Genomic DNA, 9,450 nt, shown 5'->3' with positions numbered 1-9,450 from the left:
GTACACTACAAGAAACTTAATATATTGCAGCACCCAATGGTTATAGCATAAACCCCTACTAGTGTCGCGATAACCTATGTAGCAAGAAGTCTATTGCTGCACCCAATCTTTATTGCTGCAACAAGAGATTATACTTTTTTGCCACACTCTTTTCATATTGTTGTTACAGTTGTGTGGCAAAAGTTTCATTTTGCAGCAGTTAATTATACCTTTTAGCTGCAGCTGAAAAGTATTATCACTAGAAATTTGCTTTCGCAACACCCATATTAAAGGTGTGGCAATATATGGTGTAGAAATAGCTAGACTTTCTTGCAGTGGTAGCTAAAATATATCGCTACTCTAAAGCGATATGGAAGACCATAATTATTACATTTCGCTACGATTAAAATATAGCGGAGCGAAATCGTGCTTAGCCTTGGGCTGTTCCTTATCCGTAAAAGTGTAGTCCATTTAGTTAATATAGTGTACTATGTATAGGAATTTGCAAACCAACCCACAAGCCTAGGACCTAATCACCTTTTCTAATCTAAGTGATTATCCATCCAGATTACGGACTAAAGAAGGACGAGAGATAGCCTCGTGTCCCGGTACGTAACACAGTATGTCTTGGTGTGTAGCACAGGATTCTCACTAATTACCGAACTAAAAAAGATAAAGGAAAAACTAGAGAATATCAGTAAGCTACGTATGTAGCTAGGAGGAGGCATGTTTGGCAAGTCATGAGAGTGATTGACAACTTAAGGAACACCTAAAAAAAAGGCGGGTATATTAGGTTAGTGGGGAGTATCCATCTTATTCTAATCCTAAATGAGTTGGAAAGATAGTGTTTCATGTCATTGTGAAGTGTTTCCTCATACTAATCTCCATTTCATCTTCTTCATCATTGTGTTTACTAATTTGTTGTTATTGATCTCCTTTATTAAATTAAGTTTACTAATTATTGGTAATAATAACATATCTTTGATTATCTAATGGTTTATGTCCACATCCACTAATTACAATTTACAAGAGATTCTCAGTTAGATTTGGCTTTTAAAATAGGCTTGTGAGGTGTCTCCACTTAGTCTAAAGCCATCGCCTTAACTAATACTTAATCAATCAAAAAAGAAAAGCAAGATTACTTTACCAAAAAATTTCTTTAGAAAAAAATGCTTTGACACCTTGCGAGAAGACAATATATTGGTACACTTCAAAATCACTAGGAAAGAGTTCGCATGCAAGGATTTTATCCAGTTAATTATGGGTTTGGGGACACTTCTCGCAATATCCTCCTCGTAGGAGAGCGTTATCTCTTAGGACCCAAGTAACAAACCGTGCTTTATTTGATGGGAATTGCCAGCCTATTATGAATGTTTCTCCTTCTTGCAAGTTGTTCCCCGAAACAAGTGTCAAGATTTGTACGTACATTATATGCCATTAAGTGCCGGATTATGCATCAGTATAAGATATTCAAGGTTAGGCAGCCGCTAAGTGTACCGTAATATTATAAAGCTAACGTCATAATGTAAAAAATATTGTTATCGACATGGTAAGGAGTCTAATGACACTTAAAGACGACTTACCATATTGTTGGATTAGTCAGCAGAATATGACTAATGGTTGTACATAGCTGTATGTATCCATAGTTAATCTCCATATTAAAGTGGGTTTTATCAACGATAATTAATTCATCAAGTGTATTAGGTAGTTCACTTCACGTCATTGACTATAAATATCAATTACAAAATGCCTAGTTGGTTTGATTATTTTCATTTATAATCTTTCTTTGGCGACAAGTCACATATATATCATCCTTAATTAGCATAAGAATATGACCGTCATATTCAAATAACAGTTAGCATGGTTTTTAAAAGCGTATGCTTCACGCTTCGGAGAGTACGCTTCGCTTCAAATTTCAACATTTCGTTCTGAAGCGCAAATTTCAGCATTTCGTTTCGAAGCGGTCATGCGTTTCAAACTTTAAAGGAAAAGTATGAATGTTTTAAGGGGAATTGAATACCCCGCCTCCCACTCGTCTGGAGTAGGTTGAACTGGTGTATACACGCTTCGTTTTTGATAAAAAATAGACTTATATAAAATTTATATAGATATTATCTTCCTAATAAATTTATAATTACTAGTTACGACTAATTTATTTATAGGAAAACATCCACTTCAAACATCAATCATGCTTCGACATATGCATCGCTTACTAAAAATGAAAAACGTTTCGCGCTTTCAAAGCGTTGACAGTTAGGAAATTTGATGCAGTCATGCAGATTAGGATCCACGGCAACCACAAATTTTATTTTGGCACTTTGAGAATCTAAAGAGTTTTTTAGGTCAAAAAGTTTAGTAGAATTTCCTCACTCAGAGGGGACAACCACGTTATGCCTACGGTTTAGAAAGTCCACATTTAAGAAAACCAGTAAAATTTTGGCTGTCGAATGTGAATGCATTTGTATACTTATAAGACATTTGCCCAAGAAGTGCTTCGAGTTTCTAATTGATGTATGAATTGTTTACTTTCAAATAGAGGAATGGGATCTCTTTTCCCAGCCGCCTAGCAGCCCGAATCTTTCATGGAAAGAGAGATTAATTAAAGGCAGAGAAAGGAAAGGAAAGAAACTAAATTATAAGAATAGGTGTTCCCAATTATTGAGCCCAGAACTAGCAAAGCTCACATGAATTTTCCTTCCAACAGCTGCAGCCCAGTAAGGATCAATGATTTGGCATCTTCACCTAGATCATTATCATTTACCAGTCTTGAAAGTGTGCTTGGGCTTCAAAAATGCTATTGTTACTCTCTCTCCAAATTGGAGAGATCATTGCAGCTGGCATTAAACTCCAAATGTAATAACCGTTATTAGAGAAATTGGTATTATGCCAACAGTGAGCTAATATCATCATCGTTCTAGGCATGATCCATGCAAAACGATTGCTTCGCAGCAGCGTCCACCAGACTTTAGAAACAACTTTACAATGTAGAAACAAATGGTCTCGTGTTTCAGAATCATCTCCGCAAAGCACACAAGAGTTGTGTAGCTGAATACCTTTGTGCTGAAATATTTCTATTCTATTTAACTTGACGTGAATCAAGCTCGAGAAAAAAAATTTAACCTTTGGTGTTATAGAAGCTTTCCAAATGAAATAATAAGGAAAATTATTTATGCCAGCAGATTCGACCAGTTTAGAATCCAATGATTTAACAGAGAAAACACCTGTAGCTTGTAAAGTCCATCTTCTAGTGTCGATTCATCTCGAGTTGGAGGAGTGTCACCAATGATAGAAATAAGAGCAGCAAAGTCCTTATTAATTACGTCTGCAATCTTGATAGATCTTTCTCTGGATATCTTGTAGAGAGTAGAAATTAGCTAGTGTATTTCGTCCATACCAGAGATCATACGAGAAAGCAACATTTCCCCTTGAGTGTAGATAGAGTAGAGTTTTCACTTATCAAAGTAGCAATGTCAGCAATATGCCGCCAACAGGACACACCATGTGTGAGGTTTATTTTACCAGAGATCCGTCAAGAAAACTCACACCCATATTTGTCTTCAATAATTTTATACCACAATGTGTTCTTCTCAAAACTGAATCTCCAACCCCATTTAGCTAACAAAGATAAATTATTAATCTCAGGTTGCAAACACCTAAACCAACTTTTTCTTTAATAACAAGAACTAGATATCAATTAACCAAATGAGAAGTCTTTGTTCCACCTTGTATTCCAAAAAAAATTACGCATTTTCTTCTAAAGAATCTTAACGACGAAGATTGGAGCCTTAAAAAAAGAGAAATAATAAGTAAATAAGATAAAATGCATTCTCCAAGTTGACAATCTAGCATTAAACTTCTCAATAATTGGATCTTAAATACTTTTAGAGCCAGACTTAGCACCAAGCAGCGTACCAAAATACATGAAAGGCAAGCTATCAATAGAACAACCAAATTCTTCATCCCACGAGTTCAAGTCAAGAACATCTCCAACTGCAATAATCCTGGTTTTAAAGGTATTTACCTTTAGACCAGCAATGTAGTCAAAGCATTGTAATGCTGAAAAAAAGTTACAATTCCTCCTTTTTATGATCAATAAAATACATTGCATCATCTGAATAATGAAGATGATTAACAGTAGTGCTGGAGGGTGATACATCAAAATCACTTAACATACCTTGATTTGTAGCTCTGTCCATAAATCTAGAAAAACCCCCCATTGCAATGTTAAATAAATACTGGTGAAATTGGACAACCTTGTCAAACACCTCTAGTGTTGTTGAAGTAACCAAAAGAAGACCCATTTATAAGTACAGAGAAAAAAGAAGTAGAGTAAAAGAATCTTAACCAATTGCACCATTTCCTACTAAATCCCATCTGATTTAGCAAGAATTCAAGGTATCTAAAATTAATCATGTCAAACGCTTTCTCAAGATATATTTCACACACAATAATACCCGCTTCTCTGGACCTAAATCTAGAATCCAACAATTCATTGAAAATTAAGGTGTCATCAATAATGTGTCTACCCTCAATATATGTACATTGTATAGCTAAAATGAGTTTTTCAATGACAAGCCTGAGCCTTGTTGCTAATTACCTAACCATGATCTTGTAGACACTAGTCAAGAGACAAATAGGTCTATAATATTTTATAGTTTCAATATGATCATTTTTAGGCACAAGAGTAATAAAAGTAGAGTTGTGTTTAGCATCAATTGTACCTGAATTGCAAAACTCATCCACAATACTCATAATATCTTCTTTGATGAAATGCCAACATCTATGAAAGAATATAATTGGGAATCCATCAGGGCCTGGAGATTTGTCACTGCCTAAGTCTCTAATAGATTGTATTACCTCTTCCTTAGCGAAAGCAGCATCGAAAATTTCATACTCAATATCAATGATACAAACATAGTACTCTCTAAATCAGGTCTTATGATCTCTTCTTCAGCGAAAAATATCTTGTAATAGTCTCTAATATGGTCCTGCTGTCTAGTTATATCCGAAACCAATTCACTATCAATATACAATTGCCTGGTTCTATTGTGTCTTCTTCTAGCTGAAGCGTTGCTGATAAAGAAAAATGTGTTTCTATCTCCTTTTTAGGGGACTTAGTATTTGATTTTATTCTGCAGTAGGTTTCTTTCATCTTATAAATCTTCTCAGAGTCCGCTTTATTTTGAAGTTGTGCTTTCAAATCCTCTTCAGATAGGATGTCATCCTCTGCCAGCCCATCAAGAGTATGGATTTCTGAGAGGGACTAGTTCCAGCTTTCTATTGATGTGACCAAATACTTTTTTTCCCCTCCAAACTATTATCTTTTCTTTAAGTGATTTTAACTTTAGCTATAAAAAATTGATGGAAGTACCTGCAAAACAAAAAATAAATCACCAATCTTCTAGCAATTGTAAGAATCCGTTCTCCAAGACCACATTACTTTTAAACCGAAAAGGACTATGTCCCCGGGATGTGTTAGAGATATCTAAGAGATATATGATCTGAAGTAGGTCTGCCTTTGGCTAATTGGGAGACAAAATAATAGTGTTGTTCAAAACATGGTGAGATGAAAAACATGTCCAATCTACACATAACGGGATTTGATTGACCATTTGATCAAGAGTATCTAGGACCCTAGAGAGGTAACTAACAAGATCATGCTCAATTATGAACTTGTTGAAATTTTTCATGCTTTATGTGATCTTCTTACAATTATTTTTCTCATCACACTTGGTAATTGCATTGAAGTCACCACCAATACACCATGGAATATCAGTCCAATATCTACAGATATTGTCTAGCTTAATTCAAAGTGCAGTTCTCTTAACTGAACTATTAGGACCATACACATTTGTAAAGAACCCATTGGAAGTTGTCAATCTTGTTTGTGACATATATAGAAAGGGTATATTCACTAACATGAGAGTCACAAACTTCAAAAAGAGAGTCACAAACTTCAACAAGAGTGTCTCTTAGGGGTGAACGGATATGTGGCACTTCTTCTACCGTTAGGGGTTAAAAAATATTAAAAAAAAGAAGAGAGTGTAACATAAAGGTAGGGGCACACCTTCATATTTTATTTTTTTATATATGTTTGTTGTATTTAGCCTAAAAATACTCGATCATACATATATCATCTACTTCCCATAGTGGCCAAGTCACCATATAAAGTTTTATCTACTCCACTTTGACAAGAATATGTTGATTTAGGGGAAAGAAATGATCAGGTTGGATGAATGGGTTCAAAGGGTATATCGAGAGGTGGTTGATATTCTTGGGGTATTAAAACAACTAAGTTTTTCTTATAATAACTAGGTGTTTCTAGGCCTTCGAGTTGAGCTAAACCACCACAAAGTGGTTATTAGACTACGCCTTCGCCATTGTAAAATTAGAGTTTTGTAAATATTAAAATGTAGAAATTAGAGCGATATGGCCCACTAAATGAAAGTACATCTTTGTGCTTGAAGTCATACAAAAGTATCCCACTTGATTCAGAAGAAGCTCGTTGTCTTTTTATATATATTTTTAATCAATGAAGAGTATAACATGCTTAACACATATTTTCAAATTTTAAGATTTGAAGCTGATCTAAACTCTTAGAAATTTATTTTGGGATTTAATATTAATTCGCATACCCGATGTGTAATATAAATTTTACTCCAATCGATTTTTTCATCAATATTTTAATCATATTAGTATACTTAAAACATCGATGAAACATAAGAAGTAGTAATTTCTTAACTCTTTTTTAGTCAACACATTAATATGTTTCATCTATCTCTCAACTAATTCCAATTTTTATTTTCAGACACAATAATTGAAAAATTTGTTTGAATTGGTTTTGATTTTGTTTTCTGTTTTTTTATAACTAAGATGAAGAATCATAATGGGTAAAAACGTTGGACAAAAATAGGGTAAATGGTGAGATAATGGGGTTCACCTTGTTCTTGAGTAGGTATTCAGTGAAGATAGTAATAATAGAGGGTATGAGAGTAACTTAGTATTTTAAGTTGAGGATATGAAAGTAAGTGCGCTCAAAGCTATTGAATTTTAGTATTCGAGGTTAATTATTGCAATGCTAACTCAGACATTTGTTAGGGGAGTGTCAAAAAGCCATTTAGCAGATTATGATGGGATCACAATTGTGACGAGGGCTGAGATCTATAATTAGGTAAATTTACACCCTGAGCAAGACCATGTGTTATCTATCAGGGAGAACGCTCGTCTGCAAGGATTTTGTTAGAGCATTGCTCAGTCGAACTCGCATGCGTTGCTGTCTCAAGCATGTTTGTCAATGTTAGTGATCAAAACTATAAGTCTTGATTTCTAGCCTACATAGCTAAAGGTCTCGGATTAGGATAGAAAGTGTAGTTGAGCTCAAGACTCCATGGAAATCATCATACAAGACGAAAGACTACTCAAGGAACTGGTGGATCTTCATCGACTAAAAGGTATGTGGAGACTTGAACTTATCTGTTACTCAAAAGTCTATCTATTCTATCTTCTACTCTTGAGACAAAAGTCGTGCTAATGTATAGACTTTCATTATACACGTTTGCTATTTCGAGCTGAGTTTAACTCGCCTATTTATTTCTCGAAATATGTGTTGGTAAGCTTTTTCTTTAGCCAAATTCATCTTTACCTAATGACGAATGTCATGTTATGTTTCAATCACTTTGAAAATTGCTCTGACGAAAAATGGTTTGTGAATAACGGCTATATAACGTCCTCTGAGAATGTTTCAATGATTGAAATGATAGTTTAGATTACATAAACATTGGTAGGATATAACTTATAAGCATTGTTGTGGAAACATATATATGTACAAGTCCTTATTCCTTGAACCAAAGTTTGCAAACTTTGTTGATCAAGAGAAACGGAATGTGGCGTGAGCCAAGTCCGTGAACTGGCGGAATTTCTCGACCCGAGAATTTCTGCTGGAGTTTGTGAACTCCTTCCGTGAGCTTAAGTCCGCGAACCCAGTCCGCGAACTTGAGCAGGTTATATCTAAAATCGGTTGTTCTTGAACTCATGTTTATATAAACTAAGGAATACTTTTGCAAACCGTGGCTATAAAGTTCATGAACTGATTCGAGTGAATCAAACTGTTTTTGCTTCGATTGTGTCTTGTGTAGTTACATAAGATCTAAGCAATTGAACAACTCTCTAACTAGTTCATTTGAGTCATTTGAACTAGTTATGGTGAAGAAGAATATGGTGGATATGAAAGTAATCATATGGCTAACCATTTGGTTAACTATTGTTGAAACAACAAATGTTAATGTTTGGGAACGGTTCGTAAACCCAAAATTAGACATTTCATTTATGTGCAATAAGCTAAGTTTTCGATCCAACGGTTGAGAAATATTAGCTTGAATCTAATCTGGTTTTCATCTAACGGTGAATATTGAATGCTTTGTTACCAAGCCAACATTGATTGCAAACCCTGATTTGAAAGACTATATAAAGGAGAACTCTAGCAACTGGAAAACCTAATCCCCACACCTTACGTGTGATACTAGTTGCATAGCTAGAGTCGATTCTCCTTTAACCTTTGGTTTCTTCTTATAAAACCAGGTTAACGACTTAAAGACTTCATTGGGATTGTGAAGCCAGACCGATACTACTTTTCTTGTAGTTGTGTGATCTGATCTTGCATCTTCTATCGTTACGAGTACAATTGTAATAATTGGCTCGAGATTTATATCTCCAATAGGCAAGATAGAAATGTAATCACAAACACTTCGTCTCATCGTTTGTGATTCCACAATATATTTTTTCGCTGCGTCGATTAGGATTATTGTGAGGTGATTGATAATACTAGGGTGTTCTTCGGGAATATAAGTCCAGTTTATCAGTTGGTTCATGTTCACCTTGATTTATCAAAAGACGGAACAAAACTCATAGGTATATTCGTGGGAGACGGATTTATCTATCACCATAGATTTTTCTGTGTGATACAGATTTGTTTATTAAAGTCTTCGACTTTGGGTCGTAGAAACTCTTAGTTGTGGGTGAGATCATCTAAGGGAATCAAGTACTTAGCATCATGCTGGGATCAGAGGCGTAGGAGCATAACTGTACCTTGGATCAGTGTGAGATTGATTGGGGTTCAACTACAATCCAGACCGAAGTTAGTTTGGAGTAGGCTAGTGTTTGTAACGGCTTAATACAATGTATGTTCAATATGGACTAGGTCCCGGGTTTTTCTGCATTTCTGGTTTCCTCTTTAACAAAATTCTAGTGTCTGTGTTATTTCTTTTCCGCATTTTATTTTCTTATATAATTGAAATATCAAAGGTTGTGCGTTGTTCGACCAATTAGAATATCCGACCTTTTGGTTGTTGATTTAAATTGATTGACACTTGGATATTGGTTTTTGGTACCATCCAAGTTATCTCTCTAGTATTTGATAAAGACTCGCAGATTTCTATTTGCTTGAGTATATATAAAATCGAGAGATTGAGATAT

The sequence above is a fragment of the Papaver somniferum genome, chromosome 5, assembly GCF_003573695.1.
Source record: "Papaver somniferum cultivar HN1 chromosome 5, ASM357369v1, whole genome shotgun sequence".
In the NCBI taxonomy this organism is placed as follows: domain Eukaryota; kingdom Viridiplantae; phylum Streptophyta; class Magnoliopsida; order Ranunculales; family Papaveraceae; genus Papaver; species Papaver somniferum.
This window is presented reverse-complemented; position numbering follows the sequence as displayed.